At 39.1% G+C, this 22653-nt stretch overlaps 1 protein-coding gene and 2 long non-coding RNA genes across 8 annotated transcripts in view; 1 reads left to right on the top strand and 2 right to left on the bottom strand.

Annotated features, from left to right (window-relative positions):
- Positions 1-7443, bottom strand: part of RCBTB2 (RCC1 and BTB domain containing protein 2) — a 37340-nt gene extending 29897 nt beyond the window's left edge. For 2 of the 6 annotated variants that reach the window (XM_049701061.1, XM_033436830.2), the window contains exon 1: positions 3992-4110. The gene's annotated coding sequence lies outside the window, so the exon portion shown is untranslated. Of the gene's footprint in view, positions 1-3991; positions 4111-7171; positions 7263-7310 lie in introns of those variants that run through there. The other 4 variants (XM_033436833.2, XM_033436829.2, XM_049701062.1 and 1 more) reach the window with 4 other exon arrangements.
- LOC125961927 (uncharacterized) overlaps positions 1-22653 on the bottom strand; it is a 183994-nt gene that overhangs the window by 82137 nt on the left and 79204 nt on the right. The gene's annotated exons all lie outside the window — the stretch shown is intronic.
- Positions 6790-17640, top strand: LOC125961923 (uncharacterized). Its single transcript, XR_007473056.1, has 3 exons — positions 6790-6882; positions 10125-10276; positions 16252-17640. It is a non-coding gene; the product is annotated as an uncharacterized LOC125961923 (long non-coding RNA).

The raw sequence follows: 22653 nt of genomic DNA on the forward strand, positions 1-22653 counted from the left end.
TAAAAAAATGCAAGGGAAACCATTTGGAAAGGGAAAAACGCAAAATTTTCAAATTTTTGGAAGAAAGTATAGAAAACATCTTTATGACCTCAGGGCAGGGAAAGATTTCTTAAATGAGACACACAAGCATAAACCACAAAGGAAAGACTGGTAAATTTTACATTAAAGATTAAAACTTTGGCATAATAAAAGATAAAATGAACAAAGGGAAAAACATGCCACAGAATGGGAGAAGATATTTTCAACATATATAACTGATACCTAATTAGTATCCATAATGTATAAAGAACACCTAAAAATTAGAACAAAAAAGGCAATCCAATTTAGAAGTGGACAAAGGATACAGGCAATTCACAGAAGAAGAAATTAACAAACATATCCATGGAATTTATCATGGAAATGTAATCACAATCAGATAGATATCACCAATCAGATTGGCAAAATTAAAGGGGATAATACATAGTGTTTGTGAGGATGAAGATCAGAAGGCACACTCATATAGCTAGAAGGAATGTAAAGTGGTACAATCACTTTTCGAGCAACTCAACAATATTTAGGTCAGAGCAGTGTCTTTCAATCTTTTTTGATACATATATGTACCTGAAACAAGAGTTTCACAAAATAATTCTTACCCTTCCTATATGAGATGCTAAGGGATATCCTCTTTCCTGTTTTTTTCTATTTTACATTATTCTATTCTACCCTATTTTGTCCTTTTCTATTTCATTTTTTCAATGTTGGTTTCAGCCCACTAAGATGATTTCAATATCATTAATAAGTCATGTCTTGTAGTCTAGAAAACAATGGCCTAGATGAGCTCTAGTGCACATACAAAATTGTTTGCAATAGCAAAAAACTAGAAATAGTGGATAGAATTGATCAACAGTCTCCATCAACAGAATTTATAAACTGTGGAAAGTGTATACCACACAGCAATTAAAATAAATTATCTAGAATCAACACAGATAAGTCTCCAAAACAATTCTGATCAAAAATCACTAAGTCACAGAATGATGCATATGATACACTATTTGATAAAGTTTTAAAACATGCAGAAAACAATACTATTTTAACGTGTAATGGATACTGACATACACATGGCTGGACTTTGATGGAAATGTTTCATAAGACAGTTTTGATGGAGATAATGTCAAAGGCAAAATTTGCCATGTAATTCTATCAATGAATTGGTGTGATATGGCTTTTCCAATTAACAAGACAGTTTTCAAGATTTTAAGCTTAAGTTAATCATCTGAGTATGGGAGGATAAGGTTACCCAATATTAAGGAAAACAAAATTGTAGAATCAGAATACCACCATTCTAACACTGCCTTTACTGCAAACATAGGAATTCAATAGAGGCTTGATAATGACAACTCATAAACCACAATTTCTTTCACCGTCGGTAAAATAAAATTTTACCAACACCATAGGAAGATAATAACTCAATAACATAGAAAAAGTACAGTATCTTAAATGCCATGGAAGAAAAGTATGAAATAGAAAAAAGTGTATCAGAATGTGTTTTTTACTTCTTGTCTTAATCTGCTTACAAATTTCCCCCTTTTCTGCACAGGAGGGAGACCCAGGGCAGAGGCTGGCATTTGTATTGGGAAGCTCTCCTTCATGGTGACAGTGTCATGGCATAAGATCATCCCATATGATACGTACTGTATGTTGCTTTATTGTTTTTTTTCCTTACATGTGTTTTGGGATACATGACTTGGCTCATATATATACTTAATTACTCACATTAAAAAGTGCCTTGTGTTTTGAAAAGTAGTTTCTTATGCATTTCCTCACTTTGTTTCAATGTAATAAAAAGAACTATGTTATTATAGAGTCTTACTGTACTGATATTTGCCTTACAATATAAAAAGAAATGGGAGAATAGGTACCTTCTTCAGCCAGAAGCTCCTGGCACTGACCTCTGCCTTCAGAGGCTCCAAACTGGACACTCAAGAGCCAATGTTCCAAGTTTTCGCATGAGTAATTTTCTTTTTTCTTTTTTTTTCTGGCCATGCCATGCAGCATGCGGGATCTTAGCTCCCTGCCCAGAGATTGAACCCATGCCCCCTGCAGTGGAAGCACAGAGTCCCAACCACTGGACCATCAGGGACTTCCCACAAGAGTAATTTTCAAAACCAAATATGTATCAACTAAGGTAATCTTTTGCATGACATTTCCTATTTTGACTGTTTTTCTAAACTTGTAGAGTTCAGTAATTTATTTCCATATTATCCCTGTTTGGGACAGATAATTCCTTTTCATACATATTGTATTTTGAGAGTTTTCCCTATACTCTTAATAACTACACAGTTGAAGATCAGTGGACAAGATGACAGTCTTTCAGTAAGTGAACAAGATAAACATACCCATCCCTAATCCTCTTAAAGACCAAATAATTCATTTCCCTGTACAAAGCATATAATAAGCAGTCTCTACATGTTATTAATGGTAATCAGTATTAATCAGTGTGTCTGCTAATATGACAATGTGTCGTATTACTTAATAATGCTTCTGACCTAAATGAGTTAAACTGATTATAGGACATTCATTTGCCTAATTCATTCAACAATATTGACTTAGTGCCTGCAGCGGGCACTAAATTGAAAGCAAATACATTAAAAAAAAAAAGAAGTAACTTGGAGCAAAAGGATATCCAGCTGGTAGCTGCCTGTGTCAATATTACCCCAACCCAGTAGCATGCAAGGGCCTTAAGAGCTAATAAACTAGATACACTGTATCTGAGAGAAGGCATTTTCCATGGAAATTGTTATCTTGCAATTAACTAGAAGCTTCTAAATGCTGGTATCTGTTTTCTAAAAGTGATCCCAGAAGGAAAAAAAAGAAGAATTTTTGCAGAGAAAGTCCAGTGTCATGTATGTTTTAAAATTCAACTTAACAGTATGAGGTCAAATCTAAAGCTATGCTTGAGACACATAATGTATAGAAAAGTTTTCTTGCAATACATAATTCAATGCTTTCAACAAATTCTCCCACCTGGGCAACACAGTTGATGATGCTTTTATAATCAAAGAAACAAGGCATGAAGGAAAACCAATGTCTTTTAGGACACCAGCATACAGTTTACAGTATCAGTGTGTTAACGAGCTCCAGACCAAGTACATGTCAGTGGGATAATGATGGTTCCCACCTATATGCTTAGCTGAGTCATTAAATGGTATGTCATCAGAAAGCTAGAAATAATATAAATACGTATAAATGTAATATAAAATAATTAAACATGATCCCAATTATCGCTTGCAAAAAAGGATGATAGGCATAATTTACCTCCACTTGAATGAGCTGCCATAAGTCAATGACAAATAACAGTAAGATACCCTACACAGCTGCTAACTAAAGTGGGACAATTATAAACAGGATGGACAAAACTAAAAAACTAAAAGCCGAACTAAAACTAAAGCACAACCTCAGTGGGAATGGTATTGCCATATGTGTATGATAAACAGCAAACTGCCTTATGAAACACAGAAACATAGTTGCTATTTTAATGATTTCACTGTACAAAGGTTTCCAAACTTCGCCAAGAGTGATGAAGTAGAGCTTTAATCCAAACCAAAGTTGCATTTAGTTTGAAAGTATTACTGAGCTCATTAAAGTTGGTCTTTTCAGCCAAGCACAGCAAAAAGTGTCACTTTCAAATACAAAAAATAATCAACATAAACTATACAAATATTTTTAGATTGTTATACTAGCCAAAATGAACTGACACTTGAGACATTTGTAAATCCATTTGAATTTTAGATTCTTATATATCTAATACAAATTTTTTTAAAGCCCTTAACATGCCTATTAAATAGAATACTAACTGTTAACCATCTCTGCCCCACAATGTAAATATTCATTCAACATGGTAGCCCTTCTTGGCCTTGGCTCATTTCCATTTATGATTCAAACTGTTCAGTCAGATACATTCAGCGTAATACAGAACATATTATAATGGGGTCACAATTCGTGATTTACTCACATTCTGGTATTTGTCAATGTCTTGCATGGGGAGACAGAGGTACTATTGGGTTGGCCAAAAAGTTCGTTCGGGTTTTTTCCATAGGATGTTACAGGAACACCCAAACGAACTTTTTGGCCAACCCAATAGATATGAGCTCAGGTTAGATTAGCAAGGCTGAAGACACATAGAAGACACACCCCAGTGTCACAGGCATGCTGAAAGAAACTACTACACCTTAAATTCCCTGGAGACTTTCACGTTAAGATGAGGTCACTGTGTGAATTAGACACATGTTCCTTCTGGATAATGAAAGCGAGAAGGATCATATCAGCCTTCCATTGAAGGACATTATGAATATCCCTTTCAGGGAGGGAAGCTATTTGCTCCTTTTAAGTAAGTATCCTCATTTAGCCCTCCATTTTCATGAACAGGAGTCCCTGATGCCACCCTGCAACCCTGATCATTCCATTCCATCATTCCATTCTCTTCCAAAGATATTCTCATATCTCTTTCCTGGTCAATTTTGATTTATAGTAAGTCAACTCCAGTAAACCTCAAAAGTAACAGCATCTTAGGGGCATTTTAATTTCACTTTAACCACGTGATAAAACCAAAATTAAATATGACAAACTGCTAAAGTCATAAGCAAATCCCATGGGTACTCTACATTTATAGTTTTAGATTAATAGCTTTTGATATTTAAACACAGTGTTTGTGATCCACTTAAGTAAAGGACCCAAAGGGAAAAACACTTCACTTTCTAAAATTGTTCCTATCAGCCTCTTTCACTAAGCATCCTTTAATTACGGAGTGCAATTTGGCTAGGCTTGTCTGGTTCCTTCAGAAATCTCAAAGAGCAATAATTTAGTAACTTAAAGCATGACATCATACCAGGTGAATCTTCAACACAGTTCCAAATAAAGAAAATCAACAACAACTCTTAGAAAACAACTTCACCTAGTCATCCACAGTCAGCGGGACATTAAGAAGCAACTGCAAAGTGCAGTAAAACGTGAAGAAAATATACATGTTTTTTTTCAACCCATCTGTAGTATTCGTTTGGCCAGTCTTTTCCATTCAAGAGCCCAGTCTCTTCATTTAATTTGCTGCATTAAAGTAAAATCCTGAATAATGTAAACTTTTTGGAAAAAATATTTTTTCACCTATATACTACAAAGGACAGTTACATTTGTCACAATGGACATGCTGTGGGGCCCCATGAAACACATAGCAGAGAATGGTAAAACAAACAAACAAAGTTCTCCCAGAAAGATACTGAATTCTAAAAACCAGTTCTCCATCATGAACATCACCTTCAGTTTATCCTTCAGACCCACCATAACCATGCTGTTTAAAATTGCAACGCACACCTGTACTCAGTCCCCTTTCTCTGCTCTCCTTTTTTCATTTTTTATGGCACTTATAATTTTCTAACCCAATAAATAATTAATATGTTTACTGTTAATCATTCTTTGCTAGAATGTAAGCTCCAGAGGGAAGAGATCTTTGTCTCTTTTGTTCACTGACATACTCTAAACAGCTAGACAACCTGATACAAAGTGGTCACTCAGTAAATGTTTTTTGAATGAATGAATGCACACTGCGACTTCAGTGTAAAGTACTTCTGGAGCCAAATACCAATTTCATTTATACAGTTAACAAATATCTACTGAGCTGCCATTATGGGGGAGACAGCACATACACATACAAATCCAGAGTATCAGATAGTGATAAATGCTACAAAGCCAAATAGAGCAGGATAAGGAGATGGAGAGTGAGAGAAGTGGCTCTTTTAGATGAGGCAGTCATCTCTGAAGTGATGGCAATTAATCTGAGATCTGAATGAAGTTGGGTGCCATGGAGATTTGGGTGGAGGGGGAAAGTGAGCTTTGAGCATCGAGAAAATAGCAAATGCACAGGCCTAAGGGTGGAGGCCGGCTTGGTAAACCCAGTAACAGCAGTTAAGGCCTGCGTGGAAGGAGTGGGGTGTGCAAGAATATAGCCTTCCACCTGCCTTTACCTACTACTTAATAACGTGTATATTGCCTAGTGCCCTGGTTAAGAGAGATTACATTTCACCTTTGAGTACTCAGATTCTCTGATAGTTAAGGGCTTCTTCTATTCTAGCCTCCAAATGTCCGTATCATCACATCATATAAGATTACAAAGCACACAGTAATGACGTTAAAAATCATTCCAAGAACATCCCCAGGAGTCACGAAACTGACTTAAGTACCACTGCCCAGGAAGGTGTAAAGCCAAGCAGGAACGTAGTACTAGAAGGGTGCAAAGCCAGGAGGCTCAATAAACATTAAACAGGGACTGTCAATTCCCAGTCTGGGGGAAAGCGCGTCGTTTCAATTAAGTCGCCAAGCGCGGCATCAGGCAGCTCTACGACATGCATTTTGTTACAGTCCTGGGCTAACTGTTCCGACTTATTATGTAATTTCCCAAAGAACAAAAGCAAAAAGTTCACTCTGAACTAGCCTTCCAACTCAGGCAGGAAGTTCTTTCTCGGCCAGGGCAGAGCACTTGGAAAGTTTTCAGCGTCTGAAAATCCCTATTTCCGGGGCTAAGCAGGGTAGTATCTTCCGGCTTAAAATAAAGATTTATGGTGATTTCTCCCCATCCCTCCACAGCAGTTCGAAAACAGCTTCGCCGAGCTTAGTCAAACTTTCTGCGCTATTCCTCGACATCAAGACCAAATGTCGAACGCGTAATAATGAGTTTAGCTAGCCGGGGCCGGAAGCTGGGTGAATATAGATACACAGAACGGGAGCCGAGGGTCTAGGCGACATAAATGAAAACAGCAGCCTAACGAGGTCGGAGCGTGCGAAAGGAACTCCGAGGCAGGTGCCTCCCCTGCGCTGGCCGAAGGAGGAGAGGCCTCCAAGAAGGCAACAGCCCTGGTGCGAAGCCAGAAACAACCTTCGCGGCGGCGCGCCACTTCCGCCAGGCAACTCACGCATGCGCAGCGCCGCCTCGGCCCGCGGCCTGGGTCAAAGTACAATCCGGGAGCCGCGCGCCCAGCCCCAGCCAGCGACTTTGCGCACGCGCGGCGACACCTCGGCCCTAGGCCTGGGCGAGGGTGTCGCTCCAGAGCCCCACTCCCAGCCCTCGCCAGACGACCTGCGCAGGCGCGGAGACGCCTGGGCTCGCGGCTCGGGCGGGGCTGTCGCCCCAGGGGCTACTCCTCACCGAAACCTCGCCCGGAGCTCGGGCGGCGGGGGCGGTGTGGGGAGAGGTGGCTCGCCGCTGGGGAGGTCTGAGAGCGGCCGGCTTCTAGCCTGGCTTCCCCCCGCCCCGCGACTTCCTACGCCATCCCCTATGTCCTTACCACAACGCAGGCCCGAGCCACATCCGCTCCGCCTCCCAGGTCGCCGTTACTGCCCGCCGCCGCGATGAGTTGGCGCCTCCCCTTGAAGCAGCCCGGCCTCGGCGGGACGCGCTCGGGTGACCGACCGGGGAGGGAAAGAGGAGGGGTGCACGCCCGAAGGGAGGGGAGGGGAGGGGGCCGGGCGACGGCGCCTCGCCCCTCCTCTCCGCTGCCCCCTGCCGCCCCCTGCCGCCCCCGCCCCTTTCTCGCCGACTCTCTCGGCTCCGATCAGACCCCTAGGACTGGACACTAGCTCTCCCGCTGGGTCCATCTCCGCCGTTTCCCCGGGGATTCCGCCGTGGGAAACCCCCACCTTCTCCAGGGTTCTGGTCCCCAGAGTCTTGGGAATTTGGAGGTGCCTGACCCGGAAGGATGAGGCGCGCGGATGATGCGGCAAGCTGTTACACAGTCCCTCTCCCCCAGTCTGTGCCAGCTTTTCTACTGGTGGTCCCTCCATCAAGGAGCTCAGATCACTTCTCCCCACTGTTTCCCTGCTTTCCCCTCACTGCTGTACCTTTCTAATACAGAGGCCGAAATAATGAGTGATGGGTGCTGAAGGGATGACCTGCCTACCTGGGGACCAAGGTCTTCTGGAACAACCACACTCTCTCTTTATTAATTTGCAGTGACTTCTTGTATTACACTGCACTTCCCTTGGCCTTAGTAGATTTTAGTAAAATGCATCACAGCCTGATAATGTGCAATAATTTCTCCCACTTTACTACACTTACTTCGGCCCCAGTGGGTTTTGGTAAAATGCTCCACAGCTGGTGTTATTAGCTGTTCCTATGGAGTAAAGCTGACTGCTTTCACACTGGCTTTTTAATGACACAGGTTCAACGTTCAAATGATTTGCCAAAAGTACAACAGCTGGATGGAATAACAGATTTCAACCCAGAATGACCATGTCAGTCTTTTGTTTGGTCTGGCTTTTGTCATTTCATTGGAAAAGCATCATTCCAGAATGTCTAGCTGCTTTTATGGCAGCTGCTATAGTTGGCAGATAATTATGTCTATCAGCGCATAGTCCTTTGAGCCCCAGAAGGAGGCTTGCATTTATTCGATTTTATAGGATATAAGCCGGGCAGAAATCTAACATGCACGGCATTGCATACGAAGAACTTTTCCCCCGAAACAATGTTATCCTTTGGCCTTTTAATGTAAACTGTGATATAGCCATAAGTGAAAGGCCAGCTTAGAGTTTTCATTTGAAAAGGATAATCAGAAGGAACTCCTTCAACAGTATTTATCTAAGGGGGAGGGTGGCCAGACTAAGGAGAGTAGTCAGATGAGGTGGGGTTATCACTTAAACATACCTTCCTTATACAACAATTATTTGTGATATGTCTGTCTCACTAGATTGTGAAACTCTTGAGGGCACAGATCATGCCTTATTAATACCTGTATCACAAAATGCTTAAGAATTGTTTGTGGAATCAAATTGACATTGATTATGTGCCTTTAGTTCCTCAAATATGTTTTCCTACTGCATTAAAAGACCTAAATAGGAGCATGAATCCATAGTCTACTTTCATTTTGGATGATTTGTGCCAGTTCTGGGCCTGACAGCCTGGATAGACGCACCTCTTAAGTGTGGTTGATACTAATCCAGATAGGCTTTAAGTCACCTTTTCTTATACCCTGATCAACCAGTTTTCTTCTTCCTCCTTTCCTTGTGGCAAAGCAGCATAACGCTGAGTCCACGTTAAAAAATCACTTATTTTTCTGTTCAGGAAAAGACTTTTCCTCTGATCACCATCAAAGCTAAAATTCATCATTAAACAAGTTTAGGAATTCTTTCTAATTCAAACATTCAATATTTCCTTCCACTTTGTCCCTGTATCCAGACTACATTATATTTAAGGCATTTTAAGGGATTTGAGTCACCATTTAGAGAGCAAAATTATAGAAAACCACTTTCATACAAAATGTCACACATAATTTACAAATCAACCTGTATAATCCTTTCCCTGCAGAAATAATGTGCTTTACAAATTAGTATTTATTTTTTAAAATTAGGGTATTCTTAAAATAAGATAGATACTTCTTAAAAGTCCTGAAGTTTTTAGTCCTGAGATTACTCCTAAATGATGAAAAACGAAAAGACAGTTTATAGCATAGACTTTCTCTGATATCTACCACTGAAACCAATTGCTAATGGGGAACTTAATGTTAAGATGTGATTACAGCAAGAATGATCAGAACAGAGGATTCAACAGGTGTAGTCCTGGACTATAGAATAGGAAACTTCCTGCAACAAATCTGACCCCTAGAGCAGCTGGAATGTGGGAAGAAATTGTTAGAATATCTCTATTTTTATCTAAATTAAGAAATCAAACTTTACTAGTATTTAATATGGAGACTGACAATACTGCATATTTTTTGTGATCAGAGTACATGATCAAAAATGTGTAGAAAAAAAAAATGTGTAGAAACCAACTTTCTTAGAGTACCATCAGCTCTGCAGGCAGGCATCTGATTTCACCACGTTTTGAATTTAAGTAATATCTTAAATACAATAATTTGGATTTATATAACATTTTAAATATTACAATCTTGAAATATATATAATATTTCGTTTTACCTTTATATTATGTTAACTTTTACTATGCAATAAGTAAATGTTTATTGTTTAGTCACTTTTAACATTAGACATTTATTCAGCAAATCTTGGTAATTTATATAATGTTTCTTTGCAGTAACTGTAGCTTTGTACCATCAGATTTAGAAAATCATAGAGCTGAGAGAGATTAAATATAAATCTTCATTTTATAGATGCCATGATTGTGAAGTAAGTTGTCTCAAGTCCTTGGAATCGTAGTTGCAGTGCTTCTTCCAATCCATCCTGCCACTCGTAGGACAAATAGCAGGATTTCGTTATCTACCACATGAACGATAACAGCAACGCCATTGAACAAGATGCGAAGGTACAGGTACTTCTCATAGGACTCTAAGTAGAAGAAATTCTTTCTAACTTTTTACTTTAAAATAATTATAGATTCGCATGAAGTTGCAAAGATAGTACAGAGAGGTCCCATGTGCCTGCCCCATTTTTCCCCCTAGTTATATTTTGTAAGTGGAGGAAATTTATCAGTTAATATGTTTGTTCTCAGAAAAAGCTCAAACTGATAGGTTTAACAATGAGAGCTACAATTTTTTAAGCACCTATTTTATGCCAGCAGCTTTACCTATATTACCTCATTTAGAGCTTACAACAGTCCTGTAAGGCAAGAGGTTATCCTCAGTTTACAGGCAAAGCAACTCAGATTCCAAGAAATTAAGTCACTCCTATCAGCTCTCAAGGCCAGATCTTCCTGCCTTGCATGTTTCCCTTTTTCCACATTATGGACAGTTGAAGGTCATACATTCCTTACACTGTACTCCAGCTGAATCCTGACAATTATCTAACAATAAAAACATTTTCTGTATTATTATCATTTTTTAAAAACTGTGTGAGTATTTTCTCAGAAGTTAAAACTGTTTCTTTTTAAAAAGAATGGTTATATATGTATATGTATATGTATAACTGATTCACTTAGTACACCTGAAATGAACACATTGTAAATCAACTAAAAATTTTTTTTAAAAACTGTTTCTTTTTAGAAAATCTGTGTACAAAAGAGTGTGTTTCATTAAATATTTCCATTTTATTTGGGACCAATAATTTTCCCCAGGGAGTTCAAAATTAAAAGCAGGAGGGAAAGATCACATGTAAGTTCCTTTCCAAAATCTTTGATTACTTTGATCTATTGACTTAGTATTGCTAAATTCTTTGAACTAGAAAGTTTTACTCTGAGACATTATAGGTCACTATTTTAGAGATTAAAATTCCCATCACCACATCTGTCAAGTTTATCTACTCTCTTAGTCAGTTCTGGTTGCTTTAACAAAGTACCATAGAATGGATGGTTTATAAGTAATGGAAACTTGTTTTTCACAGTTCTAGAGGCTGGAAGTCCGAGATCAAGGTGCCAGGAGTGTGCAGTGGGGAGGATGGTGAGCCTGGGGCCAGGGGGACCATGTTAAGGCTCTATTGCATCAGCCCAGGCAGGACACAAGGAGTCCTTGAACTCAGTGTGACAGTGGGGTGGGCTTAAAGACAGAGGAGAAGATGGATTTGAGAAGATTTTGAGAAAATATTCACATGGTTTTCCATAATAATAGGTCAAAAGACTGCAGTATAGTATAGACATGGCTTTTTTATGCACTGGGAAACCAAGGAATGCATGTGACTCACCTTATTGCAATATTTGCTTTATTGTGGTGATCTGGAACCCAACCTCCAAGGTATGCCTAAGTGGGTTGCATGAGTTTTTTGGTTTCCCAGTGCATGTAAGAGTTGTGTTTGCACTGTACTGTAGTCTATTAAGCGTGCAATAGCATTATGTCTAAAAAATGTACATACCTGAAATAAAAAATGATAAAAAAAAAATGACAAACATCATCTGAGCCTTCAGTGAGCCGTAATCTTTTTGTTGATGGAGGGTTTGAAATACTGTGAGAATTACCAAAATGTGACACAGAGACACGAAGTGAGAAAACGCTGTTGGAAAAAATGGTGCCAATAGACTTGCTCAACAGAGTGTTGCCACAAACCTTAAGTTTGTAAAAAAACACAATATCTGCGAAGCACAATGAAGGTGTAGTACATTTAAAAAAATAGGTCAAAGCAATAGGAATGTTTTGATTGATGCTGAGAACATCTTTGATAAAATTCAATTGTCAATATTCATTTTTGATAAAAGAAATTTTGCTAAATGGCTACATACACACACTGAAAACTAGCTTCATGTTTAATGGTGAAATCCTAACAGCATGTCCATTAAATATAGTAATAAAACAGTGGTGCTACTTATCTCTAATTAATGCTATAATGCTATTCTGGAAGTACCAGCTAATGCAATTAGATAAGAAAGTAAAGTAAGGAATATTGAAGACTGAAAAGGATACAGAAAATTTACCATTATTTATAGATGATGCAACTAGATTTTTTGGCTAAGGGGTGCTCACAGCCTCTTTTCCCTAACTCATTGTTCCATTCCAGTTTTTGGATTGATCTAGTTCAAAGGCACTTTACAGTTGCCTGCCCCCAGAGAAAGGAGCTGTTATTGTGCCATCCTGTCTAGTGGGAGGCACTGAGAGTGGCTCTTGTGGCTCCATTTTTTTAAGGCTTGAGAAAAAAAAGTCAGAGCTTCCTCTTGTGAGACAGCCAACATACTAACTCCATTTGTGACTTTACATTCCTTGTGCCTGAAAGGCAAGCTCAGTGAGAATCCAATTGCCCCAAGTATTGTAGCAAATGCTTTTTTACTCTAGTACATGCTTCTCCTGGCCAAGTGCTCTGGCTTGTCCTTAGCCCGCATTGCAGGGGCAAGAGCCAAGATCCAGGACAGGTTTCAGGGCCTGCTTTGGTTCTGTCATGTAGGCATATACAGGGTAATGGTGTAGCCTGATCTCCCTGAGTTCAACACTAGCGCCCAGGGCAAGTTTTCAGATAATAACAGTGATCACTTGCCTTGCTTTGTTTTTGTGTGCACGTGCATGTACTTTTCTTGGGGACTTTAAAGAAAAGCAGGTCAAGAGCTGAATTTGAGTTTTTCTGGATCTCTTTGTCAACCACCACCTTAATTGCTCTTACCTTTGGCATGGCCAAAATATACCTTGAAAACCCAGGAATATAAACTGAAAAACTTTTAGAAATTATAGAGTTTAGTGATGTGGCCAGTTACAAACTCAATATACAAAAATCAGTTAGAAAACTATAAAACTACTGAGACAGAGGAAGGCAAAATTGAGAGGAATACTGTTTTTTTGTTTTTAAATTTTTAATTTATTTTTTTTAACATCTTTTTTGGAGTACAGTTACTTTACAATGTTGTGTTAGTTTCTGCTGTATAACAAAGTGAATCAGCTATATATATACATATATCCCCATATCCCCTCCCTCTTGCACCTCCCTCCCACCCTCCCTATCCCACCCCTCTAGGTGGACATAAAGCACCGAGCTGATCTCCTGTGCTATGCAGCTGCTTCCCACTAGCTATCTATTTTACATTTGGTAGTGTATATATGTCAATGCTACTCTCTCACTTCGTCCCAGCTTACCCTTCCCCCTCCCTGTGTCCTCAAGTCCATTCTCTATATCTGTGTCTTTATTCCTGTCGCCTGCCCCTAGGTTCATTAGAACCTTTTTTTTTTTTTTTTTTTAGATTCCATGTATATGTGTTAGCATTCGGTATTTGTTTTTCTCTTTCTGACTTACTTCACTCTGTATGACAGACTCTAGGTCCTTCCACCTCTCGACACATAACTCAATTTCATTTCTTTTTATGGCTGAGTAATATTCCATTGTATATATGTGCCACATCTTCTCTATCCATTCATCTGTGAATGGACACTTAGGTTGCTTCCATGTCTGGCTATTGTAACTAGTGCTGCAGTGAACATTGTGGTACATGACTCTTTTTGAATTATGGTTTTCTCAGGGTATATGCCCAGTAGTGGGATTGCTGGGTCATATGGTACTTCTATTTTTAGTTTTTTGAGGAACTTCCATACTGTTCTCCATAGTGGCTGTATCAATTTACATTCCCACCAACAGTGCAGGAGGGTTCCCTTTTCTCCACACCCTCTCCAGCATTTGTTGTTTATAGATTTTCTGATGATGCCCATTCTAACTGGTGTGAGGTGATACCTCACTGTAGTTTTGATTTGCATTTTTCTAATGATTAGTGATGTTGAGCATCCTTTCATGTGTTTGTTGGCAATCTGTATATCTTCTTTAGAGAAATGTCTGTTTAGGTCTTCTGCCCATTTTGGGATTGGGTTGTTTGTTTTTTTGATATTAAGCTGCATGAGCTATTTGTATATTTTACAGATTAATCCTTTGTCAGTTGCTTCATTTGCAAATATTTTCTCCCATTCTGAGGGTTGTCTTTTCATCTTGTTTATGGTTTCTTTGCTGTGCAAAAGCTATGAAGTTTCATTAGGTCCCATTTGTTTATTTTTGGTTTTATTTCCATTTCTCTAAGAAGTGGGTCAAAAAGGATCTTGCTATGATTTATGTCATAGAGTGTTCTGCCTATGTTTTCCTCTAAGAGTTTTATAGTGACTGGCCTTACATTTAGGTCTTTAATCCATTTTGAGTTTATTTTTGTGTATAGTGTTAGGAAGTGTTCTAATTTCATTCTTTTACATGTGGCTGTTCAGTTTTCCCAGCACCACTTATTGAAGAGGCTGTCTTTTCTCCATTGTATATTCCTTCCTCCTTTATCAAAGATAAGGTGACCATATGTGCATGGGTTTATCTCTGGGCTTTCTATCCTGTTCCATTGATCTATATTTCTGTTTTTGTGCCAGTACCATACTGCCTTGATTACTGTAGCTTTGTAGTATAGTCTGAAGTGTGAGAGCCTGATTCCTCCAGCTCCGTTTTTCTTTCTCAAGATTGCTTTGGCTATTTGTTTTTAGACGGGAAGATTCAATAATGTAAGGATGTCAATTTTCCTAAGATAAATTTGTAAGTCTAATGCTATCCTAATAAGAATCTCAATTATATTATTTAAATAATTTAAAAATCCATTTGAAAGTGTGGTTTGGTAGAGCCCTTTTGAAGGCAGTTTGACTTTATGTGTTAAATTAGTCCTTTGACTCAATAATCCCACCTTTAGGAATCTATTAATATGAAAAGATGTATGCAGAAGGATGTATGTCACAGCATTTTTATAATTAGGAAAAAATGGAAAACAGCCTATATGTTCTATGACAAACTAATTAGATTAATTCAAGTATTGCAAATACTGTTGGTTGCCTACCTAAAAGCCGCTCTCTCTCCCTTCCTTCCTTCCTTTCTTTTCTTCTTTCTTTCTTTTACTTTTTATTAGGAAAAATTTCAAACATATGCAAAAATAGGCAGAAAGATTAATAAGCCCCCAAGTACTCATCATTCAGCTTCAGCAATTAGCAATGCACAGCCAAAATTGTTTTATCAATACTTCTTTCCACCACCACATTATTTTGAAGCATCTTATCATTTCATCTGTAAATATTTCAATGGATGTTTCTAAAAGATAAGAACTCTTTCATAAAAAGCATAACCAAAATATTATCATACTTTCAAAAACTAACATGAATTCCTTGATCATGGGACATCTTTTCAGAGTTCAAATTTTTAATTACCTTCACAAGTACCATATATATTTTTTAACAGTTTCAGTGACTCAGGATTCAAATAAAGTCTACTCATTGCAATTGGTTGATATGTCTTTTAAGTCTCTTTTAATCCATAGGTTCCCTCTTCAGTTCCTTTTGTTTCCTTGAAATTTATTTGTTAAAGAAACCAGGTTATTTGTCCTCTGGATTTTCCAAAATCTGGTTTTTGCTGAATGCACTCTTCATGCTTTTCATAAATTGGTAATCTAGAGTCTTGGTTAGATTTGGGTTCTTCTTTTTTTCTTGGCAAGATGACTTCTTAGATGGTGGCATGTCCTTCCGTCAGGAGGCATGTGATGTTGGATTGTTTCTTTCTGTGAAGTTAGTAATTGTTGATGCTCAATGCCTATATCCATACTATACTGGGCACAGTCAACTGAATTAGATTAACATCTAGTGTTATAAATGGTGATCTCCTAACTCCATCATTTCTCCTCCATTTATTAGCTGGAATACTTTTATAAACGGAAATTACTTTCCTTGATGATTTGGTTTCCCAGTGAGAGCAAGATAAGCATTTAATTCTTTCTCTTAACTCGCTAGTTTACAAAATAATGAGTTGTTTCACTAACAGTCTCCAACGGTGACCAAATGAGTTTGTCTGTTGGTATCATTGTGAATTCATGGGTTTAAACTTGCTTCATGTGTTCCTTCCCTTTTTTCTTGCTCACAGAACCCTGTTTTTGTTTAGGTAGTGATGCGGTCAGTCACAGAGAAGAAATCCTGGTTTGTGTGAGCGCGTCATATCAATCCATTCTCATTGGCAGTGTCTGGGGTCGGCAGGTGACTAGTCCCCGATGAAGACACTTATGAGGAAGGTCACGCTGAAGAAAGACCTCTCCACCCACTCAGCTGCTCCCTTCTTCTCTTCAGGCTTTTTTCATATTGTCTCATGAGGACTTGATATTTGGAGAGCTGCTGCTGAAGCTTGGAATGTCCCAATGGATACACATGATACATATGCACAATTATGAACTGCAGTTCTAGACTTATTGACAGGGAAAGATATCTATGATATGTTGCTGATATGATACGTAACATTAAAACTATTTACATAAAATTGAACACAATTGTGTATATATGCACCAAGACCTGCCTGGAATTATGTTCATTTAAATATTAAGAGTGGTCATCTCTGAGTAGTGAGATGTTGGTGAATTTCTACTTTATTCCTTATATTTTTCTGTAAGGTTTAAGGTTTAGATTTTAATGTGAATAATCAACTTTTTAAAAAAGTATGATTCTGGGCAATTCTCATCTATCTCATGTTACTTATAATGGATTTTTTTTCCAAACAAATATGTCCCATCATAAAAATTCCTTTTTATAAGACCGCATAACTGGCATCACATGATTTTTCTCCATGGCATAATCATCAGACAGGAAATGTTTTGATTCTGGAATAACATTTCCTGATAAACATTTGTTGGAAACATTTAAGCATTTCCTGATCTGAAAATTTTTGAGATTTTTTTTCTTTGTGTATCTTATTGTTATAATTAACAATACTCTCTAGCCCAGTAGGACAGAATCAACCTGTTGCAGGAAAAAAAAAAAACTTTGAGAAAAACATGGATTTTATTAGAGAGACATTTTCCAGTCACCAAGAAAATAAAACTGGCACAATTTTCACCTAGTGGTAAAAATAATAAGTAGTCTCCCCTTAGCCTACATTTAAGAAATTTAAATTTCTTTGGCACATTTAATTCTCGAAAGAAATTGCATATGCTTAAAGCCAAAAAGATGTTAAAATCTTTTAGACTTTAAGAATAGTCTAGGCCTCTAGAGTAAAATTGAAAAAGGGCCTTTCTTCCAGTGATCACTTTGTTATTAAGTAGTGTATTGTTTAGCCTCCGTGTGTTTGTATTTTTTACAGATCTCTTCCTGTAATTGATATCTAGTCTCATAGCGTTGTGGTCGGAAAAGATACTTGATATAATTTCAATTTTCTTAAATTTACCAAGGCTTGATTTGTGACCCAAGGTATGATCTATCCTGGAGAATGTTCCATGAGCACTTGAGAAAAATGTGTATTCTGTTGTTTTTGGATGGAATTTCCTATAAATATCAATTAAGCCCATCTTGTTTAATGTATCATTTAAAGCTTGTGTCTCCTTATTTATTTTCATTTTGGATGATCTGTCCATTGGTGAAAGTGGGGTGTTAAAATCCCTTACTATGAATGTATTACTGTTGATTTCCCCTTTTATGGCTGTTAGTATTTGCCTTATGTATTGAGGTGCTCCTATGTTGGGTGCATAAATATTTACAATTGTTATATCTTCTTCTTGGATCGATCCCTTGATCATTATGTAGTGTCCTTCTTTGTCTCTTCTAATAGTCTTGATTTTAAAGTCTATTTTGTCTGATATGAGAATTGCTACTCCAGCTTTCTTTTGGTTTCCATTTGCATGAAATATCTTTTTCCATCCCCTCACTTTCAGTCTGTATGTGTCTCTAGGTCTGAAGTGGGTCTCTTGTAGACAGCATATATATGGGTCTTGTTTTTGTATCCATTCAGCCAATCTGTGTCTTTTGGTGGGAGCATTTAGTCCATTTACATTTAAGGTAATTATCGATATGTATGTTCCTATTCCCATTTTCTTAATTGTTTTGGGTTCGTTATTGTAGGTCTTTTCCTTCTCTTGTGTTTCTTGCCTAGAGAAGTTCCTTTAGCATTTGTTGTAAAGCTGGTTTGGTGGTGCTGAACTCTCTCAGCTTTTGCTTGTCTGTAAAGGTTTTAATTTCTCCATCAAATCTGAATGAGATCCTTGCTGGGTAGAGTAATCTTGGTTGCAGGTTTTTCTCCTTCATCACTTTAAATATGTCCTGCCCGTCCCTTCTGGCTTGCAGAGTTTCTGCTGAAAGATCAGCTGTTAACCTTATGGGGATTCCCTTGTGTGTTATTTGTTTTTCCCTTGCTGCTTTTAATATGTTTTCTTGTATTTAATTTTTGACAGTTTGATTAATATGTGTCTTGGCATATTTCTCCTTGGATTTATCCTGTATGGGACTCTCTGTGCTTCCTGGACTTGATTAACTATTTCCTTTCCCATATTAGGGAAGTTTTCAACTATAATCTCTTCAAATATTTTCTCAGTCCCTTTCTTTTTCTCTTCTTCTTCTGGAACCCCTATAATTCGAATGTTGGTGTGTTTGATGTTGTCCCAGAGGTCTCTGAGACTTCTGAGTTCTTTTCATTCTTTTTTCTTTATTCTGCTCTGCAGTAGTTATTTCCACTATTTTATCTTCCAGGTCACTTATCCGTTCTTCTGCCTCAGTTATTCTGCTATTGATCCCATCTAGAGTATTTTTCATTTCATTTATTGTGTTGTTCATCGTTGTTTGTTTCATCTTTAGTTCTTCTAGGTCCTTGTTAAATGTTTCTTGCATTTTGTCTATTCTATTTCCAAGATTTTGGATCATCTTTACTATCATTATTCTGAATTCTTTTTCAGGTAGACTGCCTATTTCCTCTTCATTTGTTAGGTCTGGTGGGTTTTTATCTTGCTCCTTCATCTGCGTTGTGTTTTTCTTCCCATTTTGCTTATCTCACTGTGTTTGGGGTCTCCTTTTTGCAGGCTGCAGGTTCGAAGTTCCTGTTGTTTTTGGCGTCTGTCCCCAGTGGCTAAGGTTGGTTCAGTGGGTTGTGTAGGCTTCCTGTGTTCTGGTGGATGAGGCTGGATCTTGTCTTTCTGGTGGGCAGGTCCATGTCTGGTGGTGTGTTTTGGTGTGTCTGTGGACTTACTATGATTTTAGGCAGCCTCTCTGCTAATGGGTGGGGTTGTGTTCCTGTCTTACTAGTTGTTTGGCATAGGATGTCCAGCACTGTAGCTTGCTGGTCGTTGAGTGAAGCTGGGTAATTGTGTTGAGATGGAGAGCTCTGGGAGATTTTCGCCATTTGATATTATGTGGAGCTGGGAGGTCTCTTGTGGACCAGTGTGCTGAAGTTGGCTCTCCCTCCTCAGAGGCACAGCACTGACTCCTGGCTGCAGCACCAAGAGCCTTTCATCCACACGGCTCAGAATAAAAGGGAGAAAAAGTAGAAAGAAAGAATTAGTAGAAGTAGAAAGAGAGAAAGAAAGAAAGAGAGGAGGGAGGGAGGGAGGAAGGAAGGAGGGAAGGAAGGAAAAAAAAGGAGATAAAGTAAGATAAAATAAAGTAAGATAAAATATAATAAACTTATTAAAATAAAAAAATAATTATTAAGAGAAAAAAAATTAAAAAAATAAAAATAAAATGGACGGATAGAACCCTAGGACAAATGGTGGAAGCAAAGCTATACAGACAAAATCTCACACAGAGGCATACACATACTCACAAAAAGAGGAAAAGGGGAAAAAATCATAAATCTTGCTCTCAAAGTCCACCTCCTCAGTTTGGGATGATTCGTTGTCTAAAGGAGGGAAGGAAGGAAGGAAGGAAAGAAAGAAAGAAAGAAAGAAAGAAAGAAAGAAAGAAAGAAAGAAAGAAAGAAGATAAAGTAAAATAAAGTCATTAAAATAAAAAATAATTATTAAAAAAACAAATTTTTTTTAAAAATGTACGGATAGAACCCTAGGACAAATGGTGGAAGCAAAGCTATACAGACAATATCTCACACAGAAGCATACACATACACACTCACAAAAAGAGGAAAAGGGGAAAAAATAATAAATCTTGCTCTCAAAGTCCACCTCAATTTGGGATGATCCGTTGTCTATTCAGGTATTCCACAGATGCAGGGTACATCAAGTTGATCGTGGAGCTTTAATCCGCTGCTTCTGAGGCTGCTGGGAGAGATTTCCCTTTCTCTTCTTTGTTCTCACAGCTCCCAGGGGCTCAGCTTTGGATTTGGCCCCGCCTCTGTGTGTCGGTCGCCTGAGAGCGTCTGTTTTTCCCTCAGACAGGACGGAGTTAAAGGAGCCGCTGATTCATGGGCTCTGGCGCACTCAGGCCGCGGGGGAGGGAGGGGCACGTAGTGGGGGGCGGGCCTGCGGCGTCAGAGGCCGGCGTGACGTTGCACCAGCCTGAGGCGCGCCGAGCGTTCTACCGGAGGAGTTGACCCTGGATCCCGGGACCCTGGCAGTGGCGGGCTGCACAGGCTCCCCGAAAGGGGGGTGTGAATAGTGACCTGTGCTCGCACACAGGCGTCTTGGTGGCGGCAGCAGCAGCCTTAGCGTCTCATGCCCGTCTCTGGGGTCCGCGCTTTTAGCCGCGTCTCGCGCCCGTCTCCGGAGTTCCTTTAAGCAGCGATCTTAATCCCCTCTCCTCGCGCACCAGGAAACAAAGAGGTAAGAAAAAGTCTCTTGCCTCTTCGGCAGCTCCAGACTTTTCCCCGGACTCCCTCCCGGCTAGCCGTGGCGCACTAACCCCCTGCAGGCTGTGTTCACGCCGCCAACCCCAGTCCTCTCCCTGCGCTCTGACCGAAGCCCGAGCCTCAGCTCCCAGCCCCGCCTGCCCCGGCGTGTGAGCAGACAAGCCTCTCGGGCTGGTGAGTGCCGGTCGGCCCTGATCCTCTGTGCGGGAATCTCCCCGCTTTGCCCTCCGCACCCCTGTGGCTGTGCTCTCCTCTGCGGCTCCGAAGCTTTCCCCCTCCTCCACCCGCGGTCTCCGCCCGCGAAGGGGCTTCCTAGTGTGTGGAAACTTTTCCTCCTTCACAGCTTCCTCCCACTGGTGCCGGTCCCGTCTCTATCGTTTTGTCTCTGTTTATTCTTTTTCCTTTTGCCCTACCCAGGTACGTGGGGGGCGTTTCTTGCCTTTTGGGAGGTCTGAGGTCTTCTGCCAGCGTTCAGTAGGTGTTCTGTAGGAGTTGCTCCATGTGTAGATGTATTTCTGGTGTATCTGTGGGGAGGAAGGTGGTCTCCGCGTCTTACTCTTCCGCCATCTTCCCGGAAGCCCCTGTATGATTCTTTTATGCAATATGTTTGAAATGACAAAATTTTAGAAATGGAACACAGATTAGTGGTTGCCAGGAGTTAAGAATGGGGGGAGAGGAGAGCTGGATGTTGTTATAAAAGAGCAACAGGAAGGATCCTTGTGGTGATGGACTGTTCTATATGTTGGCTGTGGTGATAGATGCATGAACCTACATATGTGATAAAATTGTATAGGACTGAGTACATACAAATGTGTACATGTTAAGCTGGGGAAATATGAATAAGGTCAGTGGAATGTATCAATGTCAGTATCCTGGTTGTGATATTAGAGTTTTGCAAAGCGTTGAGGGAAACTGAGTAGAAGGTACTTTCTGTATTATTTGTTATAACTGTATGTGAATCTACAATTATCTCAGTAAAAAATTCAATTAAAAGTAATCTAAATCAATTTACTAAATCTAAATTTCTTTAATTTTTCTACTATAGTTCCATTCTTTATCCTTTACCTGATTTATTTTGCACACAGTTCCAAGATAAACAAATAATTATACACAATAACAAGATAAACTTATTTTGCAGATTACTTCTTAAAGAGGAAAAAAATAGGGAGATGGATACACATGCTCCCAATAACAAACAATAAACAGAACATTCTTGGATCTAGTGTTTTTTTCAACTGAGTCAGTTATATTAAGAATTATCTTCTTTCATTAAAGGAGTAAAATTTCAAAGAAGACACTTGCTTGGATGTGATCAGGCGGCACTTTTCTTTGATAATGAAGTGCTTAAGACCTTCTGTTCTTAGAATTCATAGTAGGCACAGCATCGTGGAATTGAAGGGACGTAGCTCTTCAAGTCTATCTGTTCCATCTCCCTACTACTGCAGAATTGTTCTCTATGCTGCACTTATAATAAATGATGATTACTATGATTAATACTAATGGCTCCAACAATATTATGCAGCATAATGGCTCCAGCAATTATACTGAGAAGTTTGATATAGGAATTATTTTCCTGAGCTCATGCTAAAATTTCTTCTTGTTCAATATTATCTTGTTATTTCTATTTATTTCTCTCCTAAAATACCCTCCCTATTACTTCCCCTGTAATGATAAGCTCACTGAAGTGAGGCCCTTTCATTTTGCTTTCCTCTTCACTGCCTGAAGCACTGCGGGCACTCAGTAAATGCTGTTTCACTTTTGATGTTGACATCTTCAAATGGAGACAGGTGGCTT

The sequence above is a fragment of the Orcinus orca genome, chromosome 18 (assembly GCF_937001465.1).
Source record: "Orcinus orca chromosome 18, mOrcOrc1.1, whole genome shotgun sequence".
In the NCBI taxonomy this organism is placed as follows: Eukaryota; Metazoa; Chordata; class Mammalia; order Artiodactyla; family Delphinidae; genus Orcinus; species Orcinus orca.